The 19,488-nt window shown below is 43.3% G+C and overlaps 1 protein-coding gene across 2 annotated transcripts in view; it reads left to right on the forward strand.

Annotated features, from left to right (window-relative positions):
- The first annotated feature begins 328 nt into the window (after window positions 1-328).
- Window positions 329-19,488, forward strand: part of FLRT2 (fibronectin leucine rich transmembrane protein 2) — a 98,448-nt gene continuing 79,288 nt past the window's right edge. Inside the window, exon 1 of one of the 2 annotated variants that reach the window (XM_037984350.2) lies at window positions 329-996. The gene's annotated coding sequence lies outside the window, so the exon portion shown is untranslated. Of the gene's footprint in view, window positions 997-3,623; window positions 3,719-19,488 lie in introns of those variants that run through there. The other variant, XM_037984351.2, reaches the window with a different exon arrangement.

The following is a 19,488-nucleotide window of genomic DNA, read 5'->3' on the forward strand; positions in this document are numbered from 1 at the left end:
TGTGTGTCATTAGGTTTACTCGGACACTGGATGGGTGAGTGGGAGGCAGCTTTTCTTGCGGTTTCATTTACACTTGGCATGGGTGGCTGGGTACCCTCCACAATTCGTCTCTCATACGGAACACAGTTAAAATCTATAGCTAGAACCAGTGAAGAGCTCCGAATCTTCAAAGCGCAGCTAGGACAGGAAATAATACAGGGTTGGGGGGCGTGGACGGGGGCGGAGAGTAGAGAAGTAAAGGAATAAAACCAACTTCGCTGGCAACTTCAGTAAATTCGGTAACTGGAGGCAAAAAATAGACTCCGAGGGCTGGGTCTGGTCCGGATGAAACGCTAGGGCTCCTTCCCATCCTTGAATCTGGGCGCTGGAAGCCAGCCACGGGCGTCTTGCCACGCGAGTGCCCCTAGACAGCAACACACCCACTGGAAACGCACGTGAACAAAGCTCTCGCCCCCGGGAGCCGCCGCCTGCGGTTTCCTAGTCGATCCTAGCTTCTCTAGGGAGTGTCAGGCGCTCACAGGGTTAAGTTAGTTCCCTCCCTGGTAGGAGGGAGAGGAGGGGGAGGGGAAAAGCAGCGTACTGTCTCAGGCTGGGTACCTTGTAGTTAGTTGTACGTTCGAAACCTGTCGCCGTCACTTGCGCTTTTGGCATTATCCATTGTCACCGCGGAGGAACGAGCGCTTGAGATAACATCAGCGCCCGCAAATCTCCGCGCCAAGGCGCTGCGCTACTCTTTTCGAGGTGCGCCTCTGGTCCTCCGTCCCGGGTGCCCAGCGGCGGCGAGGCGGCATCTCCGCTCCCACCGCCGTGTCCACCGAGCCCCGGGATCAGGGTAGCAGTTCTCAGCGATGGGCAGGAGGGACCTCGGCGGCGACCCCTAAAACAATACCATGCCCCGGGAGCCCCGCTGCTGCCGCGCCAGCGTCTTCCCTTTCCACCTCCCTGACCCTGTCGGATTTGGATGAGCCCTTTGCGAGGAGAAGACGCAGCCGTCAGGTAAAAGGGGCTGCGGTGCCAGGTGAAGTTTCCAGTAATCGGCCGAGCTGCTGCTACGCTGGCACCATGCTGTTTCTTTGGGGGATTTCTTTTTTTTTGAAAGAGTTGGGGTGGTCATCTTAAGTGGGGTGTTCTAAGCTTTGTCTTTTACCTGGAGAGAAAATAGGCAGCTTAGCTTTCTCTCGACTTTGGGGACATCTGTCTGCTGGTCAAATCCACCTCCTCTAAGGAGCTTCATAACTGAGTTCTGGGTCAAGACGCAAATTTGCTTGTCTAGTAGATGCATCGATGCTAAACTGGGGTTCTCAGTGCCCCTAACCTTGCCAGAGTTCACCCTCCTACTTCCGTAGATTGAATCTCTTAACTTTCACCAGTAACAACCGTCTCCCCTCCACAAGCTGTTGTTAATGTCACCAGCGTTATTATCAAGCGGTTGTATCTAAAGACACCAGCGTGCTACCTGCCCATAATCTGGGATCGATTAGCAGTTAAACAGATAAGGTGGATACTAATTCCTTTTCCTTAGAGTTGGCGGGGGTGGGAGTGGGGGTGGGGGGGGTGCTTTTTCCAAAACCAAGTCCCTTCCAGCCCTGCTTGTCCTCTTCGGGCTGGCGGGCACTGAGCTGGGGCCATCTAGCCTTTCTAGAGCGCCTGAGGAGGGGGCGAAGGTTCGGGGAGCACAGCGGACGGAATCGGGATCGAGTTCCTTGAGCCGTGTGCGTGGGACGCAGGGAGAGGGAGAAAAAAGCCCCCAGGTGCCGAATGCAGGGGCAAGGAGCCAGCGAGGGTTACTGGAGCAGGGCCTTGCCAGCTGTTACCCAGTCTCTGAACAGGCTTGGGAGCTTGGAGCCTCCTGGAAAGATCCCTCCGCCGCGCTGACCAGCACCGGGCTCGCCCCCCCACTTCGAGCGCTGCCGCGGTCTTTTGTAATCAAGCCCTAGATCAAGGCTGTAAGTTGAAGTCGGGGTACCGACCAGGGAAAGGAAGCCATAGTGGAAGAGGGTGACTGGGACGGGCTGGATCCATATTTGACACCCGGGAAACTCCTAGAGCGTGTGGGGCTCCTGCCAGCGGTAGTTACTGGTGGAGCTGAGGCCACCGCCACTGTCGTCGTTGGCGCTTTGCTCCTGGAACCTCCCAGCAAGATGGCACTCACTGTCTGTTCCCTTCCGATTAACACCCCCAGCCGCGCCCCCTCCTCCCCGGGATACTTATTAGTCACACACTGGGGAGAAGACGGGCTATGTAAATCAAAGTCAAGGCGCGATCTTAGCCACCTTTGCATAATGCAACAGGAACGGAGACCCGCGCGCACGAACCGGGTAGTGTGAGCGTGTGTGTGTGCGCGTGTGTGAGCGCGTGTGCCAGCGTGCGTCTCCGCCAGGGCGTGCGTCTGGGTGGATCCTTGCGTGGCAAATCGGGCTTTTCTCCAAGTCGTCTTAACATGATTTAGGCTCTCAAATACGTGAAGGCGGTAGACACAACAGGGATGCGAAGGAAATAAAAAACAATTGGGGAAGTGGTGCCAAGTCACTCACGCTTTGAACTGAGGACGAGGAGTGCGGTCGCGCCTGGGGCGCGTCCGGAAATCATCCTCTGCCTGTGGCGGCCACCGCCCCAGTTCAACTCTTCCGCGGGGAGAGCTGAGCGGATCCCTGGGAGGTTGGTCCTGGGCTAGTTTCAAACTCTCCGGTTGCATCTCGCGTGGCCACACCGACGGCGCGTCTCGGCGTAGCTCTTGGAGCGGGCTCGTTCTCCCTCTTCTGTTCAGATTCAGCCTCACCGGACTTGTTATAACATGACAGCAACTTGCTGGAGGCAGAAGGAGCAGCATGAAATAAGATGAGAAAACCAAAAACATCTCCTCCTTCCGACATGGAGACGTGCACCGAGTTTTTTTGCTTGTTTGTTTTTTACGTTACTCTTTAACCTTTGGAAAGAGATTGCGAAGTGGAAACGTTGCCTGTACAGAAATCAGGCTTCTTAGCTGTCAAGACTGTTTGCTAATCTTTAGGCTGAATCTCTCGTTGTCCGCTGCAATCTGTGGGGAAATTTAGCAACGCTCTTGCCAGAAGCAGCTAGCATGAAGGAAGAAAGTGGGGGCGTTTAAATTAATCCCATTCATTTTTTGATCACTCCCCCAGTTAAAGTCATTTAAGGTGGTCGAGGATGAGGGAACTAGTGATGGGGTGAGGAGTGGGGGGCACATCACCAAGGTTGTCTGCATTTGAAATAACGCCATTTTGGTTGAGAGGTTTGCTGTATTTTACCCTCTAATCTCACGTTTCGATCATTTCTCAATGTCTAAGTAATAGATCCTCCCTCTTGGCAGTACACCATTAAGCAGGCACGGGGAAAATCTCCTTTCAGGGTTCAGATGGTGGCATTATCCCTAAGGGCTGGTGGTAGGCACGGTATGTGCTGGGTAGACAGAGAGAAGGTCAGGTTGGCATCTGCTGGGTTAGCCAGGCGCTCTGAAACTCTTTTCAGAGAGGACAGGGTTAAAAGCCAAGTCCGACTTTGCCTCTTGGAAATCGCTGGGTAGCAGCCGCGCCTCCCAAGCATTCTTTAAACCAGAAAAGTGGGAGGGACTCCCAGAGAGAGGGAGGGAATGAGGCAGGGAGAGAAAGAGGGCTCCAGGAGCGGAGCGCGCCAGAGCGCGAGGGACGGAGGGAGAGGAGGAGCGCGGGAGCTGCGGAGACGATCCCGCGAATTCATTACTGTAAACATCTCCGGGGGTGTCAGGAGGGGTGGGGGTGGGGGCCGCGGCGCCTACATTAGCCCGGCCGCGTCGGATTGAGGCAGTAGTGTGGTTTGAGCAGCCTCCAGACCCACGCCGGGCGGGCGCAGCACTTGGAGCGAGCCCTGCGCCCGCCCCCGCGCAGCGCCGCACGCCGGGCTCCGAGCTGTCCGCACACGCGCGTCGGAGGAGCGCCCGCCTCGCTCTCTCTCCGAGTCCCGGGATCCTCCAAATCCGAGGAGCTCGGGGGCCGCGGGGCCGCTTTCTGCCGCCTTCCCCGCTCGCTGTACTTCTTTTGGGGTTCGTTGGCTTGACGAAGCGGAGTGGGGGAGGCGGAGGAGGAGAGAAGGCGGGGGCCGCGGCGGCCGGAGCCAAGAGAAAGTGGCATGCCCGAACCCTGGAGGCGGAGGTGGCGGAGGACTGGGGAAGACGATGCCGCAGCTCCGTAGGGGACGTAGGCGAGAGCGAGCGAGGCGAGCTGGGCGCCCCGGCCCCGGCCGGCTGCGGGGAGGCGCGCGTCGCTCTGAGGCTCTGGCCTCCGCACCCCCGCGCCCCGACGCTGCGGGCGACAGGGCTTGGCTCCAGCAGCCGCCGCCGTCTCCTCCGCCGCCACCCGGAGGACCCAGCAAAAGTTTGGATCTGGGGGAGGGCGCGGCGCTGAGCGGGATTACCACCTGGGCTGGAAGGAGACCTCGAGAACCTTTGCAGGTAACGCGCGCCCCCAAGCCTCTTCCATGCCCCTCGGTTGCGCTCCCGCTTCCTCCCAGAACCTTTCCTGGCCCTTGCGGGTCTGGCAGGAAGTAAGAGGGAGGCGAAGTTCAAGGTCCCGGGGATGGGCACCGAGCACTGGCAGATCACTAGTCACGTTAGAGGGGCAGCTGTACCGCGAGGCAAATCCCCCCAGGAGTGGATGAGAACCCTCAGCCCCAGCTGGCGCCTCATCTTGTATCTCTTTGGAAATTTGGAATGTGAATTTATGGGCTTTTAGTATTCTTCAGTCCAGAGAAATGGTTCATGGATTTCACTTACCGCACGCACCCCTCTTCACACGCTCACCCGTTTACCATTTTAAAAAAATGATTTGAGCCCACTCCCTACTCGCCTGCTTCGTTTAGCTGGTCAGCAAATTTCAGGGGTGAAATACTGCAAGCAAAGGGGAAAAACATATCCTTTCCCCTTTTGACATCCCTGGAGTCCTCGTTCCCTCCCTTCACCTTCTGGCGTCATAAAATAGGAACTTTAGAAGTTACATTTTCATTCAGGGGTGAGGTGAAACGTGTTAGCTATTGGTGATGTGAATTTGCCACGACTGTGCGTATGTATGTTTGTGTGTGCGCGTGTTTGGGGGAGGGGGTTAGTGGTGTTGCAGAGAGGCTGAATTTTTCTCGGGGGCCTGAAGCGCAGTGGTCCCAAGGTAGTGAGTGGCCGCGTGTGCGCATTGAGGCGGCGGCAGCAGCGGAGAGAAGACGGTCACGTTTCCGGAACGACAGTCTTACTCAGGCTAAGAAAATAGCTGCAGCAGCTCACTCCAAAAGCAAAAAGATTCCAGCCCCAACTCCCCGACGCCCCCTTGCCCCCAACTCAGTTTTTACTTTCAAAGCATTTCAGCGTTTGCTGCTGCTATCTTTATTATGATCATTATTTATTCGCCTGGAAACTCATCCTGTCTTCTCCTGTGAATGGGAATCTGTCTTCAAGAGCTTTTGATTAATTTTAGTAAGGGAATCTCTTGTAAAGCTTCCAGTTAGCTAACCAAGTGCAAGGCACAAATCCGTGTAAACGCTCGCTCAAGAGTGCAAGATGCTGATTAGATTTCTTTACATGCTGCATTTGCTATGCAAAGCCTCTTCTAAATGGGAGCTATTGCTCCCCACTTAACTGAGAGGCTGTTTAATCACAGAGGGTTACAGGGCGCTTTGGAGCATGTCTACTCGCCCACAGACTTATTGCTAAATTTATTATGTCTAACTTCTTATAGCCAAAAGCTAACACGAAAGCTAGCTTCCATATCGGACCGATATTGTCTGTCGATTTAACCGATATGACCTTAATAAATATCCAATGAAAAGGCCCCCACCAAAAAAATTTTTTTTGAGGTAAATAGAATGCAGATTGGCATTTTTCCAGGGATATATTAGGTTGTTCAGTGTGAATGTAAAATTTTAGGTCAGTATTTGAAATGTTAGAACTAGATTCTTATTTGTTTTCATTACTGAACAACATGGGCCAGCTACTTACGATGGGCAGGCCACCAGCCACCATATTAGCAGAGAATCAATCTGTGGGTAATACGCGTACCACGAAAAGTTGCTTTTTTCTCCACAGCTTTATTGCGTCTGAGAATACTACTTCTCTTCCTCCCCTCCTTGAAAGCCTGAAACAGGATAGGGTTAAACCGTTTAGGGATTTTTAATAATCACTGAAGACAGCGCAACACCATACTGTCATGTTGAGTTGCAAATATCTTTGACTGGAGGAGGTTGGAAGATGAAATTTCAAACATTATTCCATGTCTCTGCCAGTAGATACAAGAAATTGTAAAAAGAATTGGGCTAGCTGTACTTTAGCAGAACCTATTACAAACCTAGCGTGGAAGGAATGCTGTTTTTTTTTTTTTTTTTTTTTTTTTTTTTTTTTTTTTTTAAAAAAAAAGCCCATGTCTTAACACTTCAGTAGTTTCATTGCAGTTTTAGAAATTCCAGGGGATGCTTTTAGCAGAATAAAGTAGATTCCCAAATGACACCATGCTGGGTTACCCTGGAGTCCCCAAAGCAGTCCTGGCTTTTCCTGTATGCTAGGTTTCAGATGATGTGATCATATCCGAGTTTGACTTTGACCGGCTGGATCTAATTTGAACCTTCTCTGATGCCCGTTACATTTATATTCTGGCCTGCTGGTGAGTTTGATTTAGGATTTAGACAACTTTATATTTTCCCAGTTTGAAGCTGTGGTTTTAAGAAAGGCCCAAGTATGTACAAGTCCAGAAGCTTTATTCTGTAGAGACCCAGTGTGAACATCTGATCTAGTTTGACTCTTGAGCTTTGTACTTTACAAGGAAGAATTCCTGCTTCTGGGATCTGAAGCGTCTGAAGTTAAAAAACAGCAAGGGTGCCAAGCGGCTTTTGGTTTTGCTCTCTCTTTAGAAGATTCAAAAAAGGTCAAGGTGTTGTAATATTTGTATTCAGGTCAGACTTTTCCGGATAATCATCTTTTGATATCTTTAATTTCAATTCAAGTTCCTTTTTCACTAGATTACTTTAATAACTTTGTGGTTTCTGACTACAGTGATTCAAATTCAGTCCATTAGTGACCTCTATCTGTGAGAAGTGAATACTCATTTTTTTTTTTTTTTTTCCTTCTCATCAAGGTCTGAAGATAATATTGGGGGTGCTGGGGGTGAATCCCAACAGCTCTGTAGTTCTTTCTGGATATTTCAGTTTACCTAATTTGATTTTTCTAATACAGAGTTCAATATGGATAATTACATTTAATTACAGTAATAAAAATGTTATGGACTAACAGGCAACTAAATGGTTATTCCATATAGCATTGACAATATGATCAACATAAATAAAACACCAGAGCTATCCACTGCCAATGAAGGGATTGTACAGTCAGGCTGACTATTGTTTTGGGACTCACAATGCTGCTGAATGTAAGTGAAATTTTATTGCTCCTAAGTGCTTACATAACAAGGGAAACTTGAGAGGAGCTCAGAATGTGTATGTGGTAACTAGACTTCATGGTAGCTGTGTGTATATGTCTTTAAATTCAGCTGTGCTTCTACTGTGAACTTATGGTACAGATCAAAGAGTGTGAGAAGAGTATTTATAAACAGATGGCCCTTTTAAGGATACTTTAAAAATCTGATTCCTTATCCAGGTTTGTCTTTTGAGGGTTTTCAGATAGAAATTTCAATTTTAGCTGATTATTTCAAATGCTAATTGAAGACAAAGTTTACTGAATTTCTTAGGTGGGTGGATACCATTATCTGACATTTTCCAGATGGTTTTGGATCTAGAGGTATTTGGGGATATGGAATTTTTAGGAGGTTTTCTTTCTTTTCCCTTGGGCATTTTTTACACAAAAGACTTTTTTAAGACTAGCTATTATTATTATTGAAGTTAAACAACCATTATCATACTGCAGCCAACTTTCTTACCTTTTCTACTCTCCAAATTGCTTTTGTGCAATTATATCTTTCTTCTAAAACTACATGTTGCAAATTGAAGTATCAGTATACTTTTACTCCTTTCGGTAATAAAGAACCTCCAATTACATATCTGTTTATAGTAAAACACACACACACACACACACACACACACACGAAGAACCATTTTAAGACAGAGATTCTTTTAAAGGTTTTAAGTATGTTCCTTTTTTAAAGGCTACGACACAAATATTGTAATAAAAATATCCTGTGTTCTGATGAATAGAGACTTATTTCAGTCTCATGGAACAGTAAAACACTGTATTAGTAAAATAATCAGTGGTATTTTGAGTACATGGTCAAAATCTGTTAGAACCTTCATGTTTTTTTTTTTTTTTTTTTTTTTTTCCTTCCTTGGCGAATTTCACATCTACTGGTCTTTTTGGTTTTCTTTGATTCCTTCTACTGTGGCTCTTTGAAGTGATTCAAAATTAAACAGTAGCTACTTTTTCAGGGGAATTCATCATGTTATGTTCAGGATTCCAGAAGAGTTAATGATGCAGAAAAAGTCCTGTAAAACATCTTTCTAAAAGAAGTCCTTCTCTTGCAAGCTTCCCACTTACTGGCCTCCTGTACCATTTGCAGTGAATTGGAACTCCGTTATTTATTTATTTTTCAAATACCACCTCTAACTTAATTTAATGTAGGATGTGTTCCTGCAAAAGTGTGCAGTGCCATGTGTCTTGAGTCACCCAAACAAAGCAGTGTCATTGTTATGTCCGGATCTGTTAATCAGGGAAGGTCAAATAAAATATTCTTATATAATTTGGAAAGTCAAAAGGGCACGTTGGTGACTCTCAAACACTGGTCAGTTATTCTACTAATACTTAATAAGGACATACTTTTTCTGGCAGTTTAATGGTTACAGACCTCAGCCATTTGTGAAGCATTCACTAAATAACTCTCTGAAGCTACTAACCATTAGATGCTCGTTAGAAACTGAGCAGTTTTCCCCCCTACTTTGTTCCCAGGTTGCTTTTAAGGGAATGTGCAAGAAACTTGGAAAAAGGTCTTCTCTTCCCTTGGTTCACATGTCATACTGTTATATTTCATTTCTCTTTATTAGAGCTTTCATGACACAGATAAAAGAATCTTCCATCTGAACCCCTTAAGAACTTGAGGGCTTTTGGATTTAAACCCACTGAAAAAATACCAGGTCCCAAAGTTTATAGATGATATTAGGCCTCAGAACAATTGAAACCACCTTCAGCAGGGAGCAAAAGAACAGTGGCTTCTAAATTGGTTCACAAATATACTATCCATTGAAGTCAACAGAGGTCATATGACTGAATGGAAAGCATTAGACGCATATCAGTCCTGAAATAGGTTCACATGCTGGTGTCACTCTTAGCCTCAGCTGCCTCTACATGTCACTTTCATCAGAATCCAGCATCTAAACAGCCTCTGTAATGACTTCCTCTCTCACTTTGGCCCCAAAATTGGACTCAAGTACTTAGACAAAGGAAATAATGCATGGAATTATAATATTCATCATATCTAATAGACAAAATGGAGGTTACAGGTTAGTTTGGGTGCATATGGGCCGTAGAGGTTCGAGGAGTCTCTTTTTAAGATTGATTTTGAAAGCACATTCGTATCCACCCCCATCACTCCCGGCCCTTACGTTTTCCAGTTCTCACATCCAGGATTTCATTTATTTCTCACAACTGCTTCTGAATTTATACAAGAAAATCCTACCTGCCTCACTTCTGATTGGGTAACCGGAGCCAGAAAGAAGTTAAGGGCTACTAAGGCTGGGCATTTTATTATACAGATGTAGAATTCTGCAGATAGAATTGAGAAGTTCCATTCTTTATGAACCCACCCAGAATAATGAGAGTTGTTTGTTTTAGTTAGAACAGTAAGAAAAATCACAAACCTAGAAATATTTAGATTTAAAATAATAGCATTTCATTCTTCTGCATTAGATTAGATGACAAGTTTGCCTGTTCTGAATGAGTATAATCCTATGATGTAGGTATTTGGCACTTTGACTGTGGTGGGGAGTGGGAAATAAATGAGGTTGCCTTAGGGGAAAGAACAGAAAATCTGCATTCTCCTGTCAGCATACTTCTTTCTATAGTCAACCTTGTATGAATTACTTAATCTCCTGGAGACTTTATTTCCTCTCTACAGAGTTCAACAGAGTTGTTGAGAGGTCACATAAGATTAATGTGTGTGAAAATACCTTTATAACAATACAGTGTTATATTCCTATAAAGAGGCATTATTCAAATTGATAACATTTATCACTGCATGCCTGTCTTGTGCTATGACAGACTAGGTTTTATATAAATAAGATGGTAACCAAGACAGAGTCCTGCCTTTCAGGAGCTTTCACTCTTACGGGTTCAAGGGATATCGTCTAACCAATACAGTGTCTGGTAGCCCCCGCATCATTTCTTCCATTCAGTTAATAATGGATTATCTCCTTTTCTGAGTTTGTGCTATTTTGATGAAAGTATTTATTTTAAGGATAAAGGATAATTAGGGTGAGTTGAGTTCGAGGGTCAAACTTTTCCTTTGACAGCTTGGCTTGATTTTGGAAATATAATTTTGAGGGGTTTTTTTGGAAAAAGAAATCATCAATGTTTTGTGAAATGAGGTTGTTTCTCTTTTTGACTGGATTTACAGTTTAACCATCCAGGTTACCTTTTGCAAACACACACCAATAGAAATACAATGATTTTTTAAAATTTTGATTTGCAAAATAAGGCAGGCTAGTGCAAAAGAGTCATTTTAGTACATTGACAAAGCTCCGCAGCTCATTACCAGTGAATAGAAAGATAATTTATTGTGAAGCCAACATATATTCCAAAGCTTGGCTTTATTTTGATGTTAGTGTCATTAAACCCTGTGGAACAGTTCTTTACAGTGTATTTCTGCATGTTTTGTTCAGTTCTGTTTTTTCTGTTGTCAAATCTGAGACACTTAATTTTAAATGTTCCAAGAGTGAGCGTGTTTATTTCTTTCTGCTAAATTGTTTACATTTAGGCCTTTGTAAAGGTTAATTCTTAATTGTTTTTGTGTTGCATAGTTGAAGCCTTCAGAAAACAAATTCCTTGGTGAAATCTATATTTATAAAATATGTAGTTGGATTCTGATTCTTGGCCAAAATGAATATTTCTTTCAGTGATTTGAGGTACGAAGTCTGTATCCAACAACATTCTTTTCAATCTATGATTTGCTATTGTAGGAGTTCCGACACTTGCTTTTTTAATGTTTTTGTTTTTGTTTTTTTAAGTTGATTAGTAGTTTAGCAGTACATTGTAAAATATGTGGCCACAGAACTGTATTTTAACATGAAAAATTGCTTGCATAGTTTGGCAAAATTAATCTGAATTCCTTTTGTACTGGCAGTGTTGAATGATATGATATTTGAAGAGAGAAAATATTTGCTACTACTTTAAAGAGGTCTACTGATAAAATGAGAATCATCTGTAGGTATATATGTGGGGAGTTAGTACGTATTTAAATCTCTGAAATGCACCAACAAATATAAGTCTTATGTACCATGGGGAGGAAGTACTGTTATACCCTGAAGCTAGGTGGTGCCAGTTTAGCCCATATGTCCTTAATATGATAAAAATAATGATATAACCCAAATAGTTTTTAATTGGTGCTTTTCTTTTCCAAATAGGTCTTAGGGAAACTGTAAATGAAGAAAAGTACAAAATGAAATCAGAAAATATATTTAAGTCTGACTGGCCTGATCTTGATGAAGGAGATATTCTTATGGAGGTTTCACCAAATGAAGAAAGCTTGCTCATTGATTCAGGAGATGATTTTTAGCACTAACAATGTACTGGGCATAGAGTAAGATGAGACAGGCCAAAAGTAGGTAAGGCACGATCCCTCCACTTGAGGCCAGCTAGGCTGGTAAGCAGAGAGGTAAACACAAAACCTAATTGCACTGCAGTGCTATACAAGATTGAAGGGAGTGCAGTGAACACTAAGTGTGCCAGAAACACATAGTGTTAGTGAAAAGAGCTCTTCATTGGAAGATGGACAGTCCTGGGCTCTAGTGCTAGCTCTGTGACTTGTTAATTTTGTAAACTTGGCCAAATTTTTAAATGTCTTTTACTCTTTGTCTCCTCAAGTAGAAAATGGAGGAAAATACTTTCTACTCGTAGAGCTATTATCTTAGGATCGAGGTAGTTCTTTAAAATACCTACCTGTTCTGGCACATAGTAGAGGCCTAATGAATGACGACTGTAGGTCCTTCTGTCTCCAAAATGGTAATGATTTCATTGTGTTCTCTTACCTTCTACTGACTTGTCTCAGTTTGGGGAATGAACTGGGTCCTAACTTGGGCTTTATTTGTTCGTTGAAAGCATAGCCTTTGTGACAATTAACGGGTTTGTACCCACCCCATGCCTTCTACCTCACAGCCATGTGTCCTTCTACCAATGACACCAGTGCCTGCAGCTTCCAAGGAGTTCCATGTCTAGACTGTGACACCGAGCTCAGTGAGCCATGGTTATGCCTTTGCCAAAGTACAAAGATTTTTATCAGAATGAATTTTAACAACTTTCCTCATACAATTCACTTTATACATGACTCTTGGCAGAGTCATGAAAATACTTTATTGTAGAAGATTAGCATGTAAATTATCGTTATGCTTGCTTAAGGCTTATTCTATCTTTATAGAATGATTATACCTTGCTGTGGACATTAGAATCAGAATGATACTCTTGGGCTATGAGTTCAGTGTGGAACTATTTCTTTCAGAAGATAATTTTCAATTAAGTAAAGGAACTTCTTACTGTTTCTACTGCAGATACTTCTGAACAAATAGCAGTGCTCAGATGTCCTGGTAAAAATACGTGGTACTGGGTTATTTTTCATTTATCATTATAATTGCATGTATGTATAGTATAATTTCTGTGTTCCACTCAACATTTGAGATTTGCCCCTGTTTTTTTCAACACTATGAATCTGTAAATTTATTGATGCAGGAAAGCTATATTTAACAAGATGTTAGGCATGCCCCAGACCTCCAAGCTAGGAAACACATAGGCTTTTTCTGTTAAGATCACATAATATATAATGTAATATATACATATAATTAATCAAATTGGACCTGAGAGAAGCAGTCACTAGAGTGTGTTTTGTAAGCTGTTAACATCTTGGTAAGTTGCTTCTGAACCAACATTCAACCCAACATAAAACAAAAAGACCTTGTTTTGCTACTTTAGGAAATGTAAGAGAGATTAAAATTCTTTGGGAAATGGTTTTAAAAAGTATTTTTGTACTTAAATAGGTAAAGAACAAGTCCAGTGGTGCTGGCAGCAATGGAATTTAAAACTCAATTCTAAGAATCTCTGAGTCCCGAAGGAATGCAACGCAGACATCCGTTTGAGTCACGAGCTTGTAACTGAGGATTTGACAAAGATTGAGTCCTCACTGTGTGCCAGGCACCATGCTAAATTTTGTGCTAGGCCCTTGGGAGACTCTTTCAGACAAGACTTTGTCCCTGTGCACAGAGAAATCTGATAAGTTGGCCTATAGTCACTCTTTTCTAAACTTGACCTATCTACCCGAATTAACCGAAGGAACTGGTTAGAAATACAGATTCCTGGGCCAATAAGAAGAACCTGAAGTCCAACTTCCTGTAACTATCAACACATTAAACCCTGTAAGTTTAGAGTTTATTGTAACCTTCTCATGCCCTTTGCTGTTCTCAGTGTGCAAATCATGAAGACCAAAGTGGATCCTGTTTTGGTGGTGATCCTGGTGTGTTAAGTCTGTAATGAAACCTGGGAATGTGAGTTCTTGAAAACTCCCATTATTGGAAATCACTGAGCAGGATAGTTTTTAGAATTTTTTTTCTGACCTGGAGAATCAGTGATTTTTATAGTTGTCTGACTTGTAGTCACTTGTGACTTTCTGAAAGTTTTTCTGTGTGTTTTACCACATAGAAAATATTGCTGAATTTAACTCCATCTTCCAGAAAAGTATCTTCAGAGAGGCCAGATATTAGGGCTGGCTTCCCTGTTGGTAGTGGCAATCTCCTGTATGTTTTTCCCACCATCAGTATCCCCTAAACCATTGTACTGTTCTTGGTGTCCCCAGAGTTAATTTCCTAAAAACAAAATAAACCACATCATATTCCTTTAGAAACCTACCTCTTGTATCCCCTATACCTCTGGATAAAGCCCATCAAAACTTGTTATCATGCCATGTGAGATCCGTGACAATCCAGATCTCAAACCACTCCTCAGACCTCATTGTTCAGCACACATTCCCTGTACCCTCATGCCAAACATGGTGAGGCATGGCCCTCTGATACTTTGCCTTTCCCGTGCTGTTTACCATTTACCTAGAACATTATCGCATACTGTCCATTTGGCAAACTCTTCCTTCAAGAGGCACGTGGATGACACTTTCCCTCCTGGTCACTCCTTTTTTCTGGGCTTCTACAGCGATTTGTTTGAACCTTGATTGGTTCCCTGTTTATGTTGTATTATAAAATGTGTCTGCTTACATGTCCATCTCTCTCATTAGACTTTAGGAACATTGGCCCATTCATTTCATCTCCATGGTGCCAACAAAGTTGCCCAATGTACCACATTCTGCAAAAATGTAATTGAGTTAGTAAATGGCATAGCACCGGCCAGACCTGGAACACAAGAAGATCTTCATAATCCAGTGAGAAGGACTGCTTCCTCAGAAGTACTTTTTTGTTCCCATAGATTGATTGCCCAATCTATCTATGGGCAATGCAGCCACCACCTTTCTGCCTTACTGTGAGCAGGTTTGTCAGACAAATGTTGGCTGGTTAACCCAACCTTGATAAGGAGCAAGCTTTCCAAACCACACATGAGGCAATTCATATGCCACACTGGATAGGTCTGTTTAAAGAAATAATAATTCCACTTGATGATACATCTTTCTTGGCACTGAGTAAAACTGTCAGTTAAGTAGATGTTCACACAGATGTGGTTTTCCATACAATGAGAAATTTAACTCATAGCATTAACTTTGTGTATCTGTCTTGGCATAATTAACAAGAGCAAAGCAAAGATCTTGTGAAATTTTGTGCGTTTGCTCTCTTCTTGATTTTTTGCTTTTCATTATTTTGTTTATTTCATCCTAGGCCCATTATTTCCTGATGGAGGCCTCTGAGGACCCAGGGCTCTCCAGAGAAGGGAAAAGACTAGAAATCACAACGCCTTAATTTGGCTCCACAAAACAGGATCCATCCTTAGTCTTCATGATTTGCACATTGAGTACAGCACAAAGCTTGGGAAAGTTACAATAAATTCTAAATTTATATGGTTTAATGTGTTGATGGTTACAGGAAGTTGGACTTTAGGTTCTTCTTGTTGGCCAATAGAAAACTCTGACAATACTTTGCTGAGTTTTGCGGTAGATTGTCATTTGATGGACAAAGTTGACTTGCATGCAAGTGGTGTATTTGCAAACACACATTAAACACACTTTAATCCCTTCCTCCCTTTTTTTCAACAAAACTTTTCAGTGGCTGAAAAGAGTAGAAGAGGATAGAACATAATTTGATATGCCCCTTTCTAGCTTTTGGTTCCATCTGGGATGTCTGCATGTTGGGAATATTTCCCAAGCCAGCGGGAAACATGTGAAAAAACACCTGAGATGATTTTTGATCAGACACTACCCCTTAATACTGGAGGCTTGCAACACCACCCCAGATCTTTTCGTGTTAATTTATGAGACTGTTTAGAAACAACGTGCTCTCCTGATTTCTTGAATTACAGAGAGTATTGGCAAGGCCAATTTCTTATCCAGAAGTCCAGTAATACAACAACAATAACAACAATACTAATAATGATATTGATCATAAGGTTTATTGAGAGTGCTGCTTATGCAGTTCATGTATATTATCTCTTTTAAACCTTGTAAAGTAGGTTCTGTTGATTTAAGTTGTGAATAGCCTCATTTCACACAAAGGGAAACTAGAGTTGCCTCAGATTGCTTATCTTACTTTAGAGTTATTATGAATTGTCTTAATAGGGTAGATGAACACTGGATAATTTCCAAAATCAACTCAAAATTTATTTGTCCAGGGCTTAAAAATCAAATTCAGGGGTGATTACTCACTGTCCAGTGGATATAAATGATGAGCTGCTAACCAGTGGTCCAACTTTTTCTATTTGACTTTTTTAATAGACAACTGCCTAAGAAATCATTAGTTAGTCTTTGCCAGTTTTGAGTGAAAGAGATTCATGAGTCTCTCAATGTATTTCTGTAACATGGAAATAGTGAAGAATCATTAATTTGAAAACAAAGCATGACGACTTCTAGCACATTTTCAGTACTAAGGAAAGCTTGCGGATACATGCCTAATGATTAGGGGCTATATTTATTGTAGAGAACGCTCTCCATTTTTTCCCCTTACCCTTTTACCAGCACTGCTAATAAATAGTTAAATGGATTGATTGGAGATTCACCTCTTTTTCCCTGTGGAGGTGATAATGGACAATGGAATGGCCAGAGGGAAGATAATAGCATAAAGTGTGTGTCCTCTGAGAGGGCCTGCGAAAAATGGAGAATTGACTGTGTTATTAATAGATCAGCTTCACTGGTTTTCGAAATCTTTGTAATTGCTCAGGTGATAGACTTTTATTGGGTGAAAAAATCACCAGAGATGGGCTGGGAAAGACTTGTTCCACATTGATGAATGGAAAATAAGCACAGTATGTGCTTGCAAGTTTTTCCACTATTCAGTTAGATTTTTGACCATCCCTCACTTTTTGCACTTTCTGTGGTTGCACTAATCTCTACATGTACGAAAGTTGTGTTTTTTGAATTCTAGGGTTGTAATTAAGACCCTTCAGTTATTTGTCCATGGTATTTCTATGTAAATATTATTAATACTGTCTAAAGTCTGTGATCCATTCCTTAATTCCTTCACTTCCCTTTAAGCAGCTAGACAGTGGCTTCTGTCACTTCTGTGTTCTTTTGTCACCATCTGCTCATTATCTGTCAAGAGGCAACTGTGAATTGTTTTTGCCCTGGGCCAGTCTAATGGAATCCTTGATGGGGCTGTTTAGGGAAGTGGGTACTACCTAGGTGTGGTAGCAGTTAGGTGAATGGCTCCACAGCCAGCCGGCTCCATTACCACATGAAAGCACCAGGACCATTTGGCTTCCTGGTGAATTCTGCGGTGTTTCTTCTGTCTATGGAAGTGCAAATTTAGCTGAATTGGGTGGAACCAAAAACGCTTGCTCTCTGCAATTTGCTACTGAAAAATGGTCAGGCCCTATAAAGGAAACCAGTGTCTCTGCTGCTAGAAATGGCTTCCTGGTTTGGCTGGACTGCATGCATCTGTCAAGAATCAGCCTATGGCCTGGTGTCCCTCTTCCTTCCCTCCAAGTGCCGAACTCACTTGAATTTTCCACTGGACTTCAGTGTCAGTGTGTTTTAGAATGAACCATTTCCAATAAAGTCCACTTGTGCTGAATTAACATTTCTTTATTAAACAAAATATGCTGCCTAGAATCAGTAGTTTGAGTCTTCTTTGATTACTGTCTTTTATTCATCGTCATGTGTTCTGTCACTAGTCTTAGGCACTTAAAACAAATTTCTGTTTTGGTTATACTGGGGTCATTGTAATTAAGCCCATAGTTCTCCCTCCCTTTCATCTTTCCTTTCCTGACCTGCACACCAATTACATTACTCTTCCTCATTCTTGTGGTGACAATATGACTCTCCATTGGTTAGAAGATCAAGTCTAAACTCCCCAGTTTGACTTTCAAGGCCCCTCTTTCTCAAACTGTCCCTAATCTTTCCAAAGAAAGTTATTCTTCCCTTCTTACCTAAATTTAGGATGTGTCCCCATTTTTATCTGCGTAGTAGCCCCAATGTGATATAAAATTTCACCAAATACTTTGCCTTTTCTTTTTTTTTGACGGAGTTTCTCTCTTTCGCCCAGACTGGAGTGCACTGGCGTGATCTCGGCTCGATACACCCTCTGCCTTCCAGTTTCAAGCGATTCTCCTGCCTCAACTTCCCGAGTAGCTGGGATTACAGGTGCCTGCCACTACATCTGGCTAATTTTTGTATTTTTAGTAGAGACGGGGTTTCACCATGCTGGTCAGGCTGGTCTCGAACTCCTGACCTTGTGATCAGCCCGCCTTGGCCTCCCAAAGTTCTGGGATTATAGGCTTGAGCCACCTTGCCCGGCTGCTTTGTCTTTATTTTCTGAGGGTAAGCTCATCTAGGGTATGAACCCCGAAAATCTGAGACAGGTCTTAGGTAATTTAGAAAGTTTATTTTGCCAGGGTTGAGGATGTGCACCCGTGACACAGCCTCAGGAGGTCCTGATGACATGTGCCAGGGTGGTAGGGGCACAGCTTGGTTTTTATACATTTTAGGGAGGCGTGAGACATCAGTCAATACGTGTGAGATGTCCATTGGTTCTGTCCGAAAAGGTGGGACAACTTGAAGCAGGGAGGGGGCTTTCAGATCATAGGTAGAAGAGAGAAAAATGGTTGCATTCGTTTGAGTTTCTGATTACCTTCTTTAAATGAAGCAACCAGATGTGCATTTATCTCAGTGAGCAGAAGGGTGACTGAATGGAGTGAGAGCCAGGTTTGCCCAACCAGTTCCCAGCTTGACTTTTCCCTTTAGCTTAGTGATTTTGGGGCCCCAGGATTTATTTTCCTTTCACAAGGGCAAAAATAATGCTGAATAAATGTTTGAGGAGTTGAGTTGAACTCAGGTGTGTGGCCTCAAACTAACTCTGTGACACTTACATAGAGTACCACTTTGTCTACCTCATGTATGCTACTGCCCATTAGATTTAAATATTGGGTAAATTAATATTTACCAAGTATGCACAAATAACTCTGATATATATGAATTTTAAAATTGTCTCATAGAAGAAGCTTCCTTTGTTCCCTCCATGGAATCTTTTCCAAAGCAGTGCAGCCTCTTGCCTTGAAAACAGGAAGGTAGCACATTCCAACAGTATCATGAGTCCTCTGTTTGTATTTGTAAAACCTGTGCTCTTTCCAAGCCTCTAGGCAAGAACAAATAGAAATAATCAGAGGCCTTAGAACTTGATTGTGTTGAATTGGATTCTTATAACTGAGGCTTGATAGCCAAAATTAATTGTGCTATAGTTTATATTGAAAGAGATGCTTGTGATATTGCAAAACCATAGACTAGCTTGCTGCAATCTTCGAAGACATCTGGATGTTTTGGAAAATACAACAATCACATGCTTTTTATTATCTCTATAATTGTGTTCTTTTTAAAAAGGAGCTGTGTAAATGATACAAACAGGAGGCAGGGAAATACTGGGTAGAAGAAGGTGGTCCCTGGTGAGGGCCACACCCTCAAGCCTGGACCTGTGGCCCAAAGTGAGAACATGCATTTCTGTTTTCCCTGCCCGAATATTTCCTTTTCCAAAACCATACTGGCCTGTCCGGTTCTCCTTCCTGTACCCATAAAAACCACAGGCCCCACCGACACAGCAGCAGAGCAGCTGAGAAAGAGAGAAGGGAAGAAGTAGCTGGATGTTGGAGAGAAGCAGCTTGACTTCAGAGGGACAGCTTGA

Source organism: Chlorocebus sabaeus, chromosome 24 (assembly GCF_047675955.1).
Source record: "Chlorocebus sabaeus isolate Y175 chromosome 24, mChlSab1.0.hap1, whole genome shotgun sequence".
In the NCBI taxonomy this organism is placed as follows: Eukaryota; Metazoa; Chordata; class Mammalia; order Primates; family Cercopithecidae; genus Chlorocebus; species Chlorocebus sabaeus.